This window comes from Triticum urartu, chromosome 2, assembly GCF_003073215.2.
Source record: "Triticum urartu cultivar G1812 chromosome 2, Tu2.1, whole genome shotgun sequence".
In the NCBI taxonomy this organism is placed as follows: Eukaryota; Viridiplantae; Streptophyta; class Magnoliopsida; order Poales; family Poaceae; genus Triticum; species Triticum urartu.
In genome coordinates, this window is record NC_053023.1 from 236,633,374 (window position 1) to 236,653,971 (window position 20,598).

Sequence of the window (20,598 nt, forward strand, 5' to 3'; positions counted from 1 at the left end):
ATGCCCATGGTTTCAATAATACTTGTGTTTCCGATTTGTAACGTGACAACACTTGTTCCAAAATGACTTTGTTGATTGTTAATGTGTGCGACTTCGCAAATCGAACAGAAAAATTACCACATCATGTTGGTGCCATGTCAAGAGATCATGCCAAGTTTCATGATTTTCAGGTGTGTTTTGGAATTACTGAAATTAAAAAACCAAGTTTCTCAATCTTTCCGGTCGAGCCACAACGCCCAAATGTTTGAATTTCACTCCCATCTCTTGCATGGACCTAGAAATTCACCCAAGGACACACATGTGATTTTCAAACAACTTTGGTGCACTGTAGCATGTGCTTGTAGTTCAAATTTGAATTATACACATTAAATGCCCAGAAACTCAATTAATGTATAAAAAAGGCCAAACGAACCCGAAATAATTCTAAAATTTAGCACGATACTTCTATTTGGTCTAATCTTGCTGTGTAAAAAAAATTAAGGCGGGAGAAGGCAGTGTACGTATGTCGTTTCGCACACGGAGGTGACACATTCCCTCTTGAAACCACGAGCCTTCTTGAGGGAAGCTTTGGTTTGCAAGAAGCTTACACCAAAGCTTGTCCCAATTCGGCCAAAAAATTACCACAGCATGTTGGTGCCATGTCATGACACTATGCCAAGTTTCATGATTTTCCGGCGTGTTTTGGAATTACAGGAATTAAAAAACCAAGTTTCTCAATCTTTCCGGCCAAGCCATGACGCCCAGATGTTTGAATTTCACTCCCATCTCTTGCATGGGACCTAGAAATTCACCCAAGCACACACATGTGATTTTGCAAACAACTTTGGTGCACTGGAGCCTGTGCTTGCAGTTCAAATTTGAATTATGCACATTAAATGCCCAGAAACTTAATTAATTTATAAAAAAGGCGAAACGAGCCCAGAATAATTACAAAATTTAGCAAGGTACTTCTATTTGGTCTAATCTGGCTATGTAAAAAAATTAAGGCAGGAGAAGGCAGTGTACGTATGTCATTTCGCACACGGAGGTGACAGTTCCCTCTCGGAACCACGAGCCTTCTTGAGGGAAGCTCCGGTTTGCAAGAAGCTTACACCAAAGCTTTTCCAATTCAGCCAAAAAAATACCGTTGCATGTTGGTGCCATGTCATGACACCATGCCAAGTTTCATGATTTTAGGCGTGTTTTGGAATTACAGGAATTAAAAAACCAAGTTTCTCAATCTTTCCGGTCGAGCCATGATGCCCAAATGTTTGAATTTCACTCCCATCTCTTGCACGGGACCTAGAAATTCACCCAAGGACACACATGTGATTTTTCAAACAACTTTGGTGCACTGGAGCCTATGCTTGCAGCTCAAATTTGAATTATGCACATTAAATGCCTAGAAACTCAATTAATGTATAAAAAAGGGAAAATGAGCCCGGAATAATTGCAAAATTTAACACGATACTTCTATTTGGTCTAATCTGGCTGTGTAAAAAAATGAAGGCATGAGAAGGCAGTGTACGTATGTCAGTTCGCACACGGAGGTCACACGTTCCCTCTTGGAACCACGAGCCTTCTTGAGGGAAGCTCTGGTTTGCAAGAAGCCTACACCAACGCTTGTCCCAATTTGGCCAAAAAAATTACCGCAGCATGTTGGTGCCATGTCATGAGACCATGCCAAGTTTCATGATTTTCAGGCGTGTTTTAGAATTGCAGGAATTAGAAAACCAAGTTTTTCAATCTTTTCGGCCAAGCCACGACGCCAAGATGTTTGAATTTCACTCCCATCTCTTGCATGGGACCTAGAAATTCACCCAAGGACACACATATGATTTTTCAAACAACTTTGGTGCATTGGAGCCTGTGCTTGCAGTTCAAATTTGAATTATGCACATTAAATGCCCAGAAACTCAATTAATGTATAAAAAAGGCAAAACGAGCCTGGAATAATTCCAAAATTTAGCACGGTAGTTCTATTTGGTCTAAGCTGGCTGTGTAAAAAAATTAAGGCGGGAGAAGGCAGTGTACGTATGTCGCTTCAAACACGGAGGTGTCATGTCCCCTCTCGGAACCACGAGCCTTCTTGAGGGAAGCTCCGGTTTGTAAGAAGCCTACACCAAAGCTTGTACCAATTCGGCCAAAAAAATTACCGCAACATGTTGGTGCCATGTCATGACACCATGCCAAGTTTCATGATTTTCAGGCGTGTTTTGGAATTACAGGAATTAAAAAACCAAGTTTCTCAATCTTTCCGGTCGAGCCACGACGCCCAGATGTTTGAATTTCACTCCCATCTCTTGCATGGGACCTAGATATTCACCCAAGGATACACATGTGATTTTTCAAACAACTTTGGTGCACTGGAGCTTGTGCTTGTAGTTCAAATTTGAATTATGCACATTAAATACCCAAAAACTCAATTAATGTATAAAAAGGCCAAACGAACACGGAATAATTCCAAAATTTATCAAGATACTTCTATTTGGTCCAATGTGCCTGTGTAAAAAAAATTAAGGCGGGAGAAGGCAGTGTACGTATGTCGTTTCGCACACGGAGGTGACACGTTCCTTCTCGGAACCATGATCCTTCTTGAGGGAAGCTCCGGTTTGCAAGAATCTTACACCAAAGCTTGTCCCAATTCGGCCAAAAAATTTACTACAGTATGTTGGTCCCATGTCATGACACCGTGCCAAGTTTCATGATTTTCAGCCGTGTTTTGGATTTACAGGAATTAAAAATCCAAGTTTCTCAATCATTCCGGCCGAGCCACGACACCCAGATGTTTGAATTTTATTCCCATTTCTTGCATGGGACCTATAAATTCACGCAAAGACACACATGTGATTTTTCAGCAAACTTTGGTGCATTGGAGCATGTGTTTGTAGTTCAAATTTGAATTATGCACATTAAATTCCTAGAAACTCAATTAATGCATAAAAATGCCAAACGAACCCGGAATAATTTCAAATTTAAACACGACACTCATGTACTAGTTGCATGTTCACTGTATGTAAATGTTCTAGCAATTCAAACAGCATCCTTTCCCTCCATAACACCATTTTGTCTTTCAAAACATAATGAAAAATTAGGTATACCACAAACAGTTTACTAGAAAGAATCGTGTGGGATGCGATATAAAATATCTTGGTGCACCGTCTTGTCTGGCTTACGCAGGAAGCTTCGTCGTGTATAGTCCACCGCCTCCACTTGAACCACACTTGCGCGCCAGTTTCTCCCGGCACCAAGCGAATTTTTTTGCCACCGCAGAAATATCTATCTCCCCGCCCCTCCCTCCTACCAAAATCCACATTTCCACTGTTCCTCCTTGCTTTCCAAGTTCAAACCTTCACTGCTACTTACGGGCAGCTCAGCCTCCTCACCGGCGACCCTTCTTCTTGCAGTACCGCCTCCTCGCCAGCTACCCTTCTTCTTGCAGCGCCGCCTCCTCGCCGGCGACCCTTCTTCTTGCAGCGCCGCCTCCTCGCCGGTGACCTTTCTTCTTGCTGCGCGGCCTCCTCGCCGCCGACCATTCTTCTTGCTGCGCGGCCTCGTTGATATGGTCAGGTAATCCACACCCACCCACACCATCCTCCTCCTTTCCCGTCCCACATGCCCCGACCGACGGAGCAACACCTTCCACCGAAATCACTGCCCCCTCCTCCAATTAAGCGCCGCCACAACCATTTTACACGCAGTATAACATGGAGCTGAGTAGCATGCGGCCGCACACGCGAACGAGGTCGCTATGGCTGACATGCGTGTTGACCGCCAGATCTTGGAGGAGCACCTCGTCTTCGAGGCCACCATCGACACCACCGCGCAGTTGTCTACTTTAAAATACAGTTCGTGATGTTTTCTCGAGGCCATCGCCAGTGCCTTCTAGTGATTTGTCCTCTGTAATGTTAATATGCAATCTGATGTTCAGTTAACAGTTTGGTCCTCTGAAATGTAATGTTCAGCTAACACTTTGGTCCAACAATTGCTACATTTCGTAGTACTGTTCTCAAGCATTCTTTGTTTTGTTAACTGTCTTATCTTCTCATACATGTTTCTACTCTACAATGTCGTGCTTAGCTAACAATTTTGGTTCATTTGGTCTGCTGTCCATTTAACTGTTTGGTTCAGTTCTGCAATTTGATTTTCATTTGCTGTGGGTACAATTTTGTATTGTTATGCATGTGGCACCAATCGAATTTGGCTGTACTCAATACACATTCTACTGATAGTATGGCAACTGTCAGTTAACCTGATCAAAATCTTCCTTATGTGTGTTGCAGGGAAACAATGGGAGACACTGTGGGTTACCATCGAGGTTTGTTCAAGTAGGGTCCTTTGGCTAATAGCACATTATTGTGCAGTTGCAGGAATCATTCTAATATTTATGTTTCTTACAATTTGATCTTGCACATGTAGGTCCTGTAGTCAGAGGCTTAGACCCACTGTTCGACCCATTTTGCATATGGGGAAATGAGATGTCCATGAATATCAGTCAAGTCAAGAAACTCAGAAAGATTGTTAGGATGAAGAAGCTTGCGACGAATAATAGCAAGATCTTTGTTTGCACAATGAAGAAGACACCAGTCAACTATAGGATGGTACCAACTCTTTTACCTTGTTTTTACCCCTTGCACCATTTCAAAATTTACAACAGCGATTTATGCATAGCTTTGTTTTCAGTACTTTTCAAAGTAGTTCACCGATGATTACCTCTCAAACCACCTTCATGGTCAAGAGGCGAGGAAGGTATTCATTCAACACCCACGGTACAATATTGAAGTCTTGCTGAAGAGGACGAAGGTTGGGCGGGAAATTATCCATAGCCACTGGCCTAAAGTTGCAAGGACATTCAACATCACTGAAGGCTGAATATTTGCCTCCCGCTTCTGCAGTTTCCCAGATGAGATTCATCTGTCTATTTACGGTGTATGATGCTACTTTCCAAAGGTTTTTGATCCTGCATGTGAAACTTGGTGCTGTTGTGTAATGGCGTAACTGAGTTCCGAAGCTATCTGATGTAATTCGATTATGAAATCCTGGTTGCTTTTATACGGATATGAAATATCTGGCATGTTTTATAAGAAATACCAGTTTGATTAGTACATGGATTATCAATAATAGGATAATTACCCTGCTTATTGGGGTTTTCTATTGCAAATGGTTACTCAAACAGCACCATGGGCGATGAACTCAAACAACCCGCACTGTTTCTAAAAAGTAGGCGTGTTCGATCAACTAACAATCACACATGGCTTCCGGCAATGAACTGTTTGCGTTAGGCCACATTGCACAAATGTTTCCACACAAAGAACTATGTGGGATGTACATACCTACGGAAATGATTTTCTAGGATTCACCGTGTGGGATGTACATACGTATGGAAATGATTTCTGGGATTCACCGTGTGGGATGTACATACCTACGGAAATGATTTCTAGGATTCACCATGTGGGATGTACATACCTACAGAAATGATTTATGGGATTCACCGTGTGGGATGTACATACCTACAGAAATGATTGGGTTTCCATGCCTCACCCGATCGCAAACGGGCCCAGCCTGGATCCCACGAGGGCCTATCCCTGACGATTTCTGGGTCGTGTGGGAAGGACCCCCTATTGCCCAAACTCACTTGGCAACGGTTCCAAATGCCGTCACGGAAAGGGGTTTTAAACCATTTGTTTAGGACGTCGCTGTACCAGTGTGAGTATATATAGGAGGAAGATCTTGGTCAGGAGGTCATCGAGGGGCCCACAAGGTCGGGGGGCGCACTCCACACACCTGGGCTGTAACGCCCCAGATATACTTTCCATATTTGTATCCAACTCTTGCCGTTTCCGGCGTTAAGTTATATTTATTTCTCGGGTTCGGGTTTGTCTCCGTGTGTTGTTTTCGTTTTCATGCATCTCATATCATGTCATCATGTGCATTGCATTTGCATACGTGTTCGTCTCATGCATCCGAGCATTTTCCCCGTTGTCCGTTTTGCATTTCGGCGCTTCGTTCTCCTCCGGTGGCCATTTCTAACTTTATTTCATGTGTGGGGTTCAAACATTTCCGGATTGGACCGAGACTTGTCATGCGGCCTTGGGTTACTATCGGTAGACCGCCTGTCAAGTTTCGTACCATTTGGACTTCGTTTGATACTTCAACGGTTAACCGAGGGACCGAAAGGCCTTGTGTGTGTTGCAGCCCAACACCCCCCAAATTTGGCCCAAAACCCACCAAACTCTTCTCCATGTCCTAGATCGTTCGATCACGATCGCGTGGGCGAAAACCGCACCTCTTTTGGACTCTCCTAGCTCCCTCTATGCCTATTTAAAGGCCCCTCCGTTTTCGGATCGTCTTCCACCTCCGAAACCCTAAAAATCCCCGCGCTGAGCCGGACATGTCCGTCCCGGCCCGGACAACCGCCGCCGCCGCCCACAGCCACTGAGGGCTCACCACGTGGCAGCCGCGCCTCCACCGCCGCCGCGGCCCGCCAGGCCCGGGGACGGCCCCCGCGAGCCCGCGCCCCCGCGCCTCCTCCTTTCCCCGAGCGCCGCCGCGTTCTGCGCCTCCGGCGACCGGCGCCGCCGCGGGACGCCATCGCCGCCGCCGCACCGCCGTGCGCGCCCTTGCCGGCTGGCGCCCGTAGCGCTGCCGGACCACCGCTGCCTCCGCCCGCGGGCCTCCGCGCCACCGCGCCGGGCGCCACCGCCCCGGCGACCACCGGATCCGCCCCGGCTGGCCTCCTCCCGCGTCTACGGCGGCCAAGTTTCGGCCAGCTACAGTGATCCCCGGCGTTCCTCGATCCGCGTGCCGATCTGGATCTGGATCTGGATCGGGTTGACCTCTCCCCGAAACCCTAATCTCCCAGATTTTTATGCATTCTTTGACTGCTTGTATTTCCGCAACCGTAGCTCCATTTTGGGCATATGATATATCAAAATCTTCGTCTCGACATGTACATCATTTCATTCCATTGCATCATTTGCATTTGAGGTCATCTTGATTCCCAAAATGCTGTTAGTAGGAGGCTTCGTGAGTTAAATTGCAGATCCGTTAGTTCATCATGCACTTTTGTCATTTTTGCCATGATTATTGTGTGCATGCTATGCCTGTGAGTCCTTCATATGTTTTGTTAAGAATTTTGTCTTTTTTCCAGAGGTGCAACCCATGCATTTTTAGGATGTGTGTGGTGACTTGTGCAAGCTTGCAAAGTGAGGCACCCGGGAAATCTGTTTTCAGGGACTTAGTGATTTTCACTAAGTCTGGGATATTTTAGTTCATGATGCTATATGTCCAGCTTGTTTCCTAGTGATCCGTGCATCTTTTGAGGATGATCAGTAAGGGAGTTTTGATATTTATGTTATGCTCTATCCATCCATGTATTTGTTTGCATATATGGAGTGCTCTAGGTTGACTCAACCGAGCTCAACTTTTGCTTCGTTGTTAATCTGGGCAGATCGCCAACTTGTTTGCGATTTTGCCGATGGTACCGTTAGTGTTCCATGCATGCTATGCCTTTGTTCTTTCCATGTGTAGCTATCATATTGTGTCTTCTTTCTGGATATATGCTTGCCTTGCCATGAATTGCACCGTAGTAAGTGCATCGAGCTCGTTTACATGCCTTCGTGAGTTAAATTTCTGCATGTCTCAGTTTTCACAAAGTCTGAAAACTGATTGTGTTCGAGCTATGTTCGTGAGCTCGGTAGAGTATTTTGTGAACCCTTTTGACCCCAGGTCACTTTGTGTGTTTTGTTAAGCTTGTTGAGTATCTCCATGCCATGTTCTCACTTGTCATGTTCAGGTCATTTATCATGTTGTTTTGCTGCTCCAAAGAGAGCATCGTGATCTGAAATTTCAGGCTAGTGTTAATTTCACTAAGTCTGGAATCTGTTTTGCATATTCATTTTTTGCCATGCTTGTTTGAACCTCTTAATGGATGAATTTGCCTATGGCTCAGTGCTAGTGTTTTGTTAACCATCTTGTGTACATCACTGCCATGTATTTTTTGTTTTCATGTTTGGTGGCTGTAGCATGTTTATTTCGTTGCATTTAAATGCCTACTTGCTGTAAATCGCAGACCGGTGTCCTATCTTAAAACGCTTGCCATTTCCAAACCGTAACTCCGATTCCAATGATCTTTATATCGTTTTCAAGCGATTTCATCCCCTCTATCCAGTGGCACCTTTGGAATTCCAAGTTGAGGCCAGGTTCATGCATTTCCTGTCATATCTTGCATTTTGCATCCCGCATCGCATCCCGCATAGCATGTCATCATTTCATCATATTGCTTGGTCTTGCACGTGGTTGATTGTATCCTTGTTGCTTGTTTGTATTGTTGGGTAGAGCCGGGAGACGAGTTCTCTACCGAGGAGCCCGTTGAGTTTGCTTGTGAGGATCCAGTCAACTCTGACAACTGTGCAGGCAAGATGATCATACCCTCGAAATCACTACTATCTTTGCTATGCTATTTTGCTCGCTCTTGCTATGCCAATGCTACGATGCCTACCATTTTCTTGTCAGCCTCCCAATTGCCATGCTGAACCTCTAACCCACCTTGTCCTAGCAAACCGTTGATTGGCTATGTTACCGCTTTGCTCAGCCCCTCTTATAGCGTTGCTAGTTGCAGGTGAAGATTGGAGCGGTTCCTTGTTGGAACATCTTTTATTTACTTGTTGGGATATCATTATATTGCTATGTTATCTTAATGCATCTATATACTTGGTAAAGGGTGGAAGGCTCGGCCTCTCGCCTAGTGTTTTGTTCCACTCTTGCCGCCCTAGTTTCCGTCATATCGGTGTTTTGTTCCCGGATTTTGCGTTCCTTACGCGGTTGGGTTATAATGGGAACCCCTTGATATTTCGCCTTGATTAAAGCTTTTCCAGCAATGCCCAACCTTGGTTTTACCATTTGCCACCTAGCCTTTTCTTTCCCTTGGGTTCTGCAGACTCAAGGGTCATCTTATTTTAACCCCCCCGGGCCAGTGCTCCTCTGAGTGTTGGTCCACCTGTCAGCTACCGGTGGCCACCAGGGGCAACTCTGGGCTGGCCTACCCGTACCTAGGACAATCTGAGTGTTCCCTGAGAAAGAGATATGTGCAGCTCCTATCGGGATTTGTCGGCACATTCGGGCGGTGTTGCTGGTCTTGTTTTAACCTGTCGAAGTGTCTTGAGTTACCGAGATACCGAGTCTGATCGGAACGTCTTGGGAGGAGGTCTTTTCCTTCGTTGACCGTGAGAGCTTGTCATGGGCTAAGTGGGACTCCCCTACAGGGATTGAACTTTCGAAAGCCGTGCCCGCGGTTATGGGCAGATGGGAATTTGTTAATGTCCGGTTGTAGATAACTTAAACCTTAATTAATTAAAACGAATCAACTGCGTGTGTTGCCGTGATGGCCTCTTCTCGGCGGAGTCCGGGAAGTGGACACGGTGTTGGAGTTATGCTTGCGCAGGTTGTTCCTCTAGATTCTCGCTCGCGCCTTGCCTCCTCTTCTCGCTCTCTTTTGCGTATAAGTTAGCCACCACATATGCTAGTCGCTTGCTGCAGCTCCACATACTTGCCTTATCCTTCCTATAAGCTTAAATAGTTTTGATCGCGAGGGTGCGAGATTGCTGAGTCCCTGTGGCTCACAGATACTATAATTCCAGATGCAGGTCCAGGTGATTTCGCTTCAGGTGACGAGTACGAGCTCAAGTGGGAGTTCGACGAGGACTCTCAGCGTTATTATGTTTCTTTTCCCGATGATCAGTAGTGGTGCCTAGTTGGGGTTATCGATTCAGGGCCTTGTCGCATGTTGGGGGTCTTTTCTATTTTGGCACTGTAGTCGGGCCATGAGTGATTTGTATGATGGATGTTATTTATGTACTTTGATGTGACGTGGCGAGTGTAAGCCAACTATGTACCTCCCCTTTATATTATTTATGTACATGGAATGTGTGATGATTTCCTGACTTGCGACATTGCTTTCAATGCGGTTATGCCTCTAAGTCGTGCCTCGACACGTGGGAGATATAGCCGCATCGAGGGCGTTACATGGGCGTGCCCTCCACCCTCGTGGCCGCCTCGTGGCTCTTGTGACTTGCACTCCAAGTTTCTTTGGTGTCTTCTGGTCCAAGAAAAATCATCGCGAAAGTTTTATTCCGTTTGGACTTCGTTTGGTATTCCTTTTCTGCGAAACTCTAAAACAAGGAAAAAACAGGAACTGGCACTGGGCTCTAGGTTAATAGGTTAGTCCCAAAAATCATATAAAATATCATATTAATGCATATAAACATCCAAAATAGATAATATAATAGCATGGAACAATGAAAAATTATAGATACGTTGGAGACGCATCACGCGGCTTGTACGTTATTTCAAATGGTAAGAGCTCAATGGCCCATTTAGCTATGCAGTTGGTGGCGTTCCTATTATTTACAATGTCATTGAGTGGTGCTTCGAATGCCACCATTATCGAACACTCCTGAAGATAGTGCCGGAGCTTTCGGGATGCCATAAAGACCGCGTAAGCTATCTTTTGATAGTGAGGATATCGGGATTTTCATGGTGTAAGGACCGCCGATACATAGTATACTGGATTCTGGATGGGGAATTTATGTCCCTCTTCCCCTCGCTCGACGGTGAGTACGGCGCTCACTACCTGGTGAGTTGCGGATATATAAAGTAACATAGGCTCTCCAACACTTGGGGCGGCTAGGATTGGATTGCCTACTAATAAGGTTTTTATTTCTTCCAATCCGACTGTAGCCGCATCCATCCATTCCAAGTGGTCGGTGCGTCTAAGTAGTCTATAAAGTTCTAATGTCTTTTCTCCTAATCTAGAGATGAAGCGGCTCAAGGCTGCCATGCACCCTGCTAGTTTTTGGACCTGCTTTAAGTCTGTTGGTATGGCCAGTTGCGACAAGGCTCATATTTTGGTTGGGTTTGCTTCAATTCCTCTATTGGAGACAATGAACCCGAGTAGCTTTCCGGCTGGAACGCTGAAAACACATTTTTCCAGATTGAGCCGTATGTTGTATGTTCGGAGGTTATCGAATGTGAGGTGGAGATCGTCCACCAATGATTCAACGTGTTTAGTCTTAATGACCACGTCATCCACATATGCTTCCACTTTCTTGCCAATTTGTTTTTCCAAACATGTTTGAATCATGTGCTGGTAAGTGGCACCGGCTTTTTTAAGCCCGAAAGGCATAGTGTTGAAACATAAAGGCCCGTAAGGGGTAATGAACACCGTTGTGGCCTGGTCGGATTCCTTCATATTAATCTGATGGTATCTGGAGTAAGCATCAAGGAAACACAATGAGTCATGTCCCGCGGTCGCATCGATAATCTGGTCAATGCGGGGCAACGGGAAAGGGTCTTTGGGGCAAGCGTTATTTAGGTCTTTGAAATTGACACAAAGGCGCCATGATTTATCCTTGTTCGACACCATGACTAGGTTGGCTAGCCAATATGTCGGGGAAAATATACCAGGGTATATGTTTTCCCCTGACTCGTGCACGGACAAGCCAAGATCGAGCCAAGATATACAAGAAACCAAGAGATTTGAAGGATCAACATGCAGATCAGAGGGACCGAGAATGAACCAAGGAAGCAGGATACTGTCAAGAGAAACGTCTCCCTTGCCGGGCAGGCGAGCCCAGCAAGGGGTGGGGCCACCTCTAGAAGCGGACAACCAAAGCACCCTGGTAGGGCCTGCCGGGGCTCACGGAGGCAAAACCACGTCGCCAACCACTCTACCACGACCCATGTCATCGATCAGTGCGGTGTCAAGCCGCAAAGTGATTAAGTGGCAGCCATTCGCCACATGGTAGCCATTTCCTACAGGAGAAACCCACAGATGACACCCGTCGTGCGACATGTCAAGAGAACATGTGCGGAGCTGGCAAGATAGCCCGGCAAGCCTTGCCGGGCACCCAACGATGTGACGTTAAGCGGTGCATTTAATGCACCCTGTTAGCCCGCAGAGTTAAGTATGATAGCACTATTTGCTATCTTATCAGTGCGTAATGACCACTTTGCCACCGTGGCTACCCCTTGATCTATAAAAGGAGGCCCATGGCAACCGTAGAAAGGGTTAGAAGGTTGGATAACTCACACCCCCATACGCGCGTAGTCGCTACTACCCCAAGGTGACCCCTGCTCGGCAAGTGTACTACGCTCGACAACACCTTTTCGACCATCAATCCACCAAAGCAGGAGTAGGGTTTTACGCCTCACGGCGGCCCGAACCTGGGTAAATTGCCTGTGTGATCTCTATCGTGCTGCCCCACGCTCGTCTGCTCTTTGTGCAACGCATCGTCCCCCTGCCGAACCAGCAAGGGACCTCCTAGTCCCATAGGTGGCCGTGGTTTCCCGCGACATCTTTGGCGCGCCAGGGATGGGGGCGCGCTTGCATGAACCTCAAGGCGTGCGTAGTGCGTCGACTTCATCACCATCGTCATCTTCGACGACACCATCGATCATGGCACCCAAAGAGACATAGAAGCAAAGCGAGGCTATCCTCGCACCATTTTTGTTGGTCTCCATGCCTCGCCGTAGCCGCGGTTATGGCAAAGATCATTGCTAGTGGCAATATGCCCATCACGGCGGCCCATATGACGTACCCACCATTCGGGCACCATTCGGAGAAGGGGCACAAGATGTGCGGGCGCGAGATCCCTCCTTCCTGTCCCTTCCCCTCGTCATCAGTTGAACTGCTTCAGCCTCGGCGTCGTCGGTGTCGACGATTACCACACGATGCTCAGTCCAGTATTCCCCCTACTTTGTGTAATCCTGAGCAAAACACTGGTACAAGTCTGCCGACTGATGCCTCAGCAAGCATGCTTCAGCGAGGCTCCTGCATTGGCACGACCTCTGCAACGGCGGCCGCTGGACTGACTCGAAGGGAAGGGAACAAAAGGGAGAGGAACCAGAGGATCCGGGTGCTATGCCCCAATGCCCGCCACCCGCAAGAAATGCATATCACTCCCTGCCGGGAACAAAGAAATCACCTGATTGGCTTCTGCTCCTCCAAGTGCCACGGGCGCGCCCGGGAGCGCGGTCTGGAAGAGGAAAAAGGGGGCTCGAAAAAAAAACTAAGTTTGCATTATCACCTCCTATTGATGCCTTTCAAATCCTCGCAGTCGTTTATCCCTTAACCCTAGTGAGCATTCATATCGTGAAAGCCCTCATGCGACGAAACCTTGGCTATTTTCTTTGATTGCACCATCATCCTGTCTAGAGCCATGCTCACAGGTTGAGAGGCTGCATCGAGAGGTACCTAGGAAAAACCTGCCGAGACGCATCCACGCCAAGATGACTGTTAAGGGCTGGACCCTTACGACAATCGCGACAATATGATATCAGCAGGCATCCAGAGCATATATATGAATTGATCATATGAACGCAAACATGTAGGGCTCAAAGGGATAAACACACATTTAAAAATCTAGCTAGAAATACCAGTTTCGCACAAACACTAGAGATAGAATAACTAAACGCAAAATACGTATCATGTTCCTTTACAGAGCGCAGTGGAAACGATAGTGGCCCGATACTTGGTCTGGTGTCCAGAAGGAATAGCTTAAACGCAAAGAACCCTGTTGGTGCGGGGAGTGGCTTTCTTCTCAGCAGCTGCAATGTCGGCACCCACTGGCGGCTTCTTGAATCCATCATCGAGGTCGAGCTCTAGATGGCGGCAGATGATATTGCTCAGGACCATGAAGAGGGCGTTGCGGGCAAGCTTCCGGGACTTGGTCGCGAAGCGCTCAGGCCTCCCCTCTTCATGCACCTTTAGCCTGTCGATCAGCTCGTTGAAGAAGAGCCCCAACTTGATGCTCGGGACCTCCTGCATGCTAGCTGAGAAGACTGGGCCGCCCATGACCATCATCGCAGCTTGGGCCCCGAGGCGTTCAGCAATGTCAATCAGGCTTTTGATCCAGAGGTTGCTCGTATCAACCTGATTCTTCAACCTGTCCTCTGCATCTTGCCGGAGACGCTTGGCGGTTTCCAAATCCTTGGATAGCAACTGCTGTCGGGACTCAAGGGACTCCGCCGACCGCTCCAGCGAGCCGATCCTCGCCTTCATATCCGTGATGTTGCCATTGGCAATCTCAAGGCTCTGGGTCTTGGAGGAGAGCTGCGACTACACATCAGCCAAGTGGATCTCTGCCTGCCGAGCTCCCTCTTTGAGTGCCTCCACCTCTTTGGCACTTTTAGTGAGCACCTCATTCAGCTTAGCCACCTGCCGGTCAAGATCAATCTTGGTGGCGGATGCGGCATCCAAATCTTCAGTAAGCTTCTTCAACTGGGTAGCATGGTTAGTGGCGGGTGTCCAGAGCAGCCCCATGCTTGTCCTCCAATTCCTTGGTGTGTTGCTGCACTAGAGCCTCTAAGCCTTCGTCCTTGGCACGGAGGATGGCTTCGAGTTTCTCCTCCCGAAGGGAGATCTCTCGCTCTCTAGCATTTAGAGATGCCTTGTGATTCACCAGTCGCGCCTCCCATGCTATGAAATTCTCCCTCGCCATCAGGGGCATCTCTTGCTACCTCACGCGCACCTTAAATTGCTTGCCGCTCCAGTCACGCAGCTCTAGGAACATGTCCTTCAACTTCTAGTCCACCTTGCCGGCGGACTCGCGCCGCTCCTTGAGCTCCTGCCACTTTTGACAGTGCCGGGCCTGCATCTCCTTCATGCCTGCCGCCGTGGACGCCATGAAGGACAAATCCATTGTGATGGCGGCTGAGTCATCGGCCTCCCCGGCTCCCAAGTATATGATGCCAGGAGGCGCTGGAGCTCTTCATCGAGCTCCGCGTCCACTGTCGAAGATAGACCAGGGGCTCCGATATTAGGCAACGCCAACACCATGGACAATGTGTTTGAGGAATACGGCGGGGCCTCAGTGATGATCCTAGAGGAGGGAAGTGGGTCCATGGTTTGGAGGGTGATTTTTGCCTCGACAACCACTTCCTCTACCGGGGCATCCTCCAGAGAGTGCTCCACCACCGCCAAAGAGGTCTGTGCATTCCCGGAAGCAAAGTCCTGCCCCTCAGCAACAGCAATCTCCATGGCCTCATCCGCGACAGCCCTTCCTATATCAGCCACCACCTCCAACAGCTCTGGTTCATCGGCTTGAGGGGCTGCGCATGAAAGGGCCAGTTAATAACGGAGAAATGAAAGTCTTGAGTAGATAAAAAATTAGGAGAACCAACTAGAGCAAGAAATAAAAGAAGGAATGAGTGGGGTACCTGGAGAGGTCTGCCGCGTAGGAGCCTCTGTCTCGCCGGCAATGACCGTTGTCAGGCCGTGAGCTTTGCCCCCTGCCGTGGTAGTCTCAGCAGCCTTCCGCGCAGCTTCATCCACGGAGTGTTCCGTGGCAAGATCTTCGGCCTGAGAAGCAGGGGAAGCACGCCCCTCGGGGAGGGGCCTGCCCCGCGTCACCTCTCCTCCTCCTCCATCGGGGGGGGGGGACGAGGAGACCATCCCCATCACCTCTGGCGGATGGGACCAAGTCTCCGCTCCTGGGCCGAGGGCTGGACTGGGGGCTCGACATGGGGTCTTCTGCGTCTTCCCCACCAAGGCCGAGCTCTCCACGCCCTCCAGCGACCCGAGGCATTGGAGCCTCTTTCAGGAATGATGGACGAGGGTCTCCGTGTCCTCCTCCACTTCCCTGCCGGCAACAACAAGAACAAGAGGATTGTTCAGCAAAAGCATTCATGCCTACCTAAGGGATATCTATCGAAAAGGGAAATCTTCCTTACTCTTCCGCGATTAGCATGGAATTCAAGTTGAACTCTGTGGGAGGAGGAGACTCCCGACCCCTCTGCAGAGACGGAAGGGCGGAACTCCCCGGTAGCTTCGGTGCTTGCCGTGGCGCTAGGAGCTTCGGAGAAGACGAGCTCTACGAGGAGCTTGAGCCGGAGGAGGCCTTGCTCTGGGCCAAATGAGGGGATTGGTGGAGGTCTTCTTCACTCTATTGGTGGCTGGCATTGGGTTGGAAGTTGCCGCCCCTCGAGATGCGACACGCCTGCGGGTGCGCTGATCTGGGTTCAGTGCGGGGGCTTGCGGTCCAGCCGTGAGCCACTCGTCGTCAGGGGCCACCACCGCATCCTCCGCCTCCTCCTCTCCCTCTTGAAACTCCGTTCCTACTGTGGCTAGGGTGTCTAGCCCGGCAAAATTGTCCCCGGCAAGCTCTTCTCCGGCAGCATCTTCCGTGGCTTGTGCCATGCTTCCGTGGGAAGAACTTCCGTCCCCAGCTTTCCTTTTGCCCTTCCAGGCCTCTGTGGCCTTCTCCATATCTACACGGCGGGCAGCCTTGTCCGCCTCGACCCTCTTTAGAATATAAGCCACCTCCACAGCAGAGGTGTGTTTATACATCCCCTCTTCAGTCCTGGTGGCCCTCTCCACCAGGGTGTTCGACCACTGGAGCTCTTCATCCAAAGTAGGGAGCTGCCAAGTGCTCGATACCCCTTCAGCATTGCAGGCCGGCATCCATTTCTATATCTAGTCCCAGGTAGAATTGATGTTTAGAGGCATGATGGTTGCCGGGAGCTTGAACAACTCGAAGCGACCAAACAGTTGGTCACACAACCAGCCATGACCATAAACTGACAAGTTATTGGCCAACCCTGGGAGCAACCTCATCCTATCTACAGCGTCACCATATAGCCACGCAGGTCTGTCCCTTTCCCTGTAGTGGTGAGATGTGGCAGAGAAGAAAAATCTGCCGCCACGTGCTCAATGGTTAGCCCGACAATCGCCAAAAGGGTAATCCTGTTGATTGCCAGGCACAACCTATCCTCGGTAAGGCCTTTGGCACTCCAATCCTTGCCGCGTGACGGTGTCCTGGACTAGGGGGTACTCACCACGTCGTCTCCCAATCAGTTGGATTAGGCTGAGGACCCCCATGGCCGTATGCTCATGGGCCAGTTCGGACAGCCAATGTATACGCGAGGAAGATTCCACAAGACTTGGTGATCAAGACAAGGACTCCTCTCCACCGGCGTATTCGACTAGGACTCTTGTTATCCTAGGCCTCTGGTACATTATATAAGCCGAGGCCAGGCTAGTCAGTAGATTATTATGACATTACTCATCATACCTGTAGGGTTTAGACTACAACATACTATCTCGAGGTAGATCAACTCTTGTAACCCCTATACTCATCAAAGTCAATCAAGTAGGAAGTAGGGTATTACCTCCATCAAGAGGGCCCGAACCTGGGTAAACATCGTGTCCCCTGTCTCATGTTACCATCGATCCTTAGACGCATAGTTCGGGACCACCTACCCAAGATCCGCCGGTTTCGACACCGAAAATGGTGCTTTCATCGAGAGTTCCGCTGTGTGAGCGGCAAAGGATCAATGGCTCGCCCGCAGATCAACTGTTACGCCGACATCTTCGTCGCCGGCTCGACTGGTCACCTTGGCTCGGCCGAGGACCGCGCTCCATCTCTGGTCGTCATGTTTGGACCAGGGCCTTCATCAACATCAACTCCGATCTCTATCAAGATCATGGAGGAATCGTCCATGGAGCTCGGGGGCAACGTCAACATTGCCCTCGGGCGACCGTGCTGTTTTTCCAAACATCGAACTTGTATAAGCTGACACCACCTCCTCGATCATCACTTTGATGATTCCTTTGGTGGAATTGGGCGGAATTGAGTATAGAACAACCATGCAAAACTTCATCGAGTTCTAATGGAGGAATCTCCAGCAATCTACGATATACCGGAGCCTTGTCAAATCTCGACGGGAATCTGGACGAGTTTATGGCGTGGTCTCCAGCACCTAGCTCGGACTTCCTTTGGAAGATCCAACCGTTGAACGACTGCGGAATCCTATATCTACCACCCCTCAAAATTTCAGCTCGATCCGACCGTCCAAACTCCGAGAACCTTCCGATTAGTGCATCACTTTTTGGATCTGTTTTCTACACGAATACAGATCTGACTAGAATTCATGTTTCTTTATGAACGTGATATTGGACAACCTTTTTAAAGGAATTTTCTTCTACGGTATTGTGCGTTGTTTCTAACACGTGCCCATAAAATTTTAAGCCTTCTTTGAGGCACTCTTCACCATCGCGCTGGTGTCACACCAGTCCAGTAACATTGCTCCACGTCTACCGACCTGTGCTAGACAGATCGTCGCTTCATCGAGCCGAGCCTAACCTTATCGGATCATTAGCTCGGCAAGCCGAACAAGAGTTCGGCATCGCGAAGGATAAATCATCACCAACACCATCGCCTCACAGATTGCATGGGTCAGGCGCGCCGACATCGCCGCTCGGTCACTTCATCAATCCGGCATTGATCGCGTCACAAGTTATGACTGGCGTCGACATGGCCGCACTGTTGCTTTTTTAAGCCGATGTCCATCACACCGAACTTCTTGAACACATCGGCTGACATGGCAGCTACAATGTATCCTTACTGACCCGCTCCATCATCTCGGCTAGACCAGTGACTTTGTTATTTATTCATCAACATACTCCGGTGACTTCGGCGTCACTAGCCGACCAGCTTCGTCACATTAGCTGGACCGGGGGCTTTGCCTCAGTGAGCCCACCTTTGCCACCATCGCCATGCCGTCGCTTTATCGCCCATCAGGCAATGGGTGTGCGGATCGAGTCCCAATTTTCAGAGTAACCTTTCTTCAGATTGCTACAACAGATAAACCGGGAGCTATTAATCCTAGTATTTTTTCTTGCTTGGGTTTACTTTTCCCAAGGAATTATTACTCTGGTTTGTTGCATCATCTGTAGATAGGTATATCAAATGGTGGCCGCATTAACAACGATTGCGTGGTGGTTTGGTCAGTTTCCGTATATAGTTCGGCGAATGCCGCATCCGGAACTCAGACCGGCCTGCGAATTCAGGCTTGGCCACGCCTTCACCGCATCACGCCGACGCCCTACATCGACATGACTTCGGCGCCAGGCCACACCTCTTTCAATAAATTATTTTTGTGAAAAGCAATTATCCTTTTTGGACCGCACTATTTTATGTGTGTAGGTGATCGGCTTAACTGCATCACGCGGTCACTTTGGCAAGCCGACGTCGTTGTCCCAATCGGCTCGCGTGATCACCTTGTTGGTCGAATCGCCATATCGACATATTCGGTTGCCTCGGGGACTTTGGCATCACTGAGAGAGCTCTACCCCATCGAGTGTTCGGCACACGGGCCATATTTCTTTTATTACTCACTTTATGTAAATTATTAATTATGCAACAATTTATTATTATTATTCCTATTATCTCCAGCTTGCACTATTTTCTGTGCATAGGTAAAGGATCCGAGTCGGGCAGCGCTGTCACCTCGGTGTACCGACGTACCATGTCACCTCAGCTGGACCGAGGGCTTCGTCATTACAACATTAAGCCACGCCGGGGACTTCAGCGTCACACTGCCGGCCTGCATTGGCCATGCTATGTCGCCACTTTGGAGTGCCAAGCACTTCGCTCCGCCACCTCGGGACCGGCTTGGGGGCTGGGACCTTGTCCCACCGTAAGCTCGGGCCATGCATCTACCCCGAGCACATTAACCAGCTAAGTCGCTTCCATGCTTAAAAACCTTCAGTTTTAAATTTCGTTCGGTTCGACCAAGCATTATGCTTTTTTAACAAAAAGTCATTTGCAAAAAACTTTATTTGTCAAAACCTTGTTTGTTGTAAGCAAATTCAAATACCCCGTTTACTTGGGGGCTTCCTTTATGAAGCCTTTCCTCTTGCATTTGATTATACTTGTACGACTTCGTTCCTTGTTTGTGTATTACGCCACAATATGCACCATGTTGACTTAAGTGTTTCGCAAGCTGGGTTGCCTGGCTCCTGTGCTTACCCCTACGTTCTCGATTGTTTGGCTAGGCGGTAAAGGGAGCACCTCTGTGATTGTTACTACCGGGTCATCCGAGTTAGTACCTCAGACTGGGTGAAGCCGAAAGCTAGCGCTCTTATTGTTTTCAATAATGGCCGGCACACAACGGAACTCATGAGTACAAAAAATCTATTGCAGAAGTCTCATAGTAACAATGAGCAACCGATGAAAGGTATCGGTGGAGGTACTATTTTCTTCGAAGATGCTTCTTACACTTCATCAGTAATATAGCATAAGTTCCCTGAGCGCGCTTTGTCTGTTACAGCCTTATGGCCTGATTGCCTGGTTATCGGAAACACCGTCGATGCTTTCGACAGGTGGAGTACATGACACTTTTCGGTCCTTGACCAAAGAGGGAGAAGCCGATGGTCGGTTAATACGCATTTAAAGTTTAGGTGAACACAAATATGATATAAGTACATCGGTACATACAATCATTATACATAAAATTCTTTTAACCAAGTCACTTGGGGGCTCTTAAAATTTATATGAGCTGTTTTATAGTAAATGTGTTTTCTTCTTGGTCGTTGCAAAGTCTTTTTCTACCGCTCCTTTTTCGACTCGAGTGTATGGTCAATAGCCGGATAGCCTATCTTCTTTCTAAAAAGCCGCTCGAGTTTAGTTCGCTAAACTGGCCTCAAAGAAGTACTCTGCTTTGGGATAAGGAGCTCAAAGCCGTAGGCTGGCCCGCTTGAAGTGTTGAGATCGGGTGTGTCATGTTAAAACACGGCAGAAGCACAATTTTTTCTTTTTTCCAATTTTCGGATTGGCACCG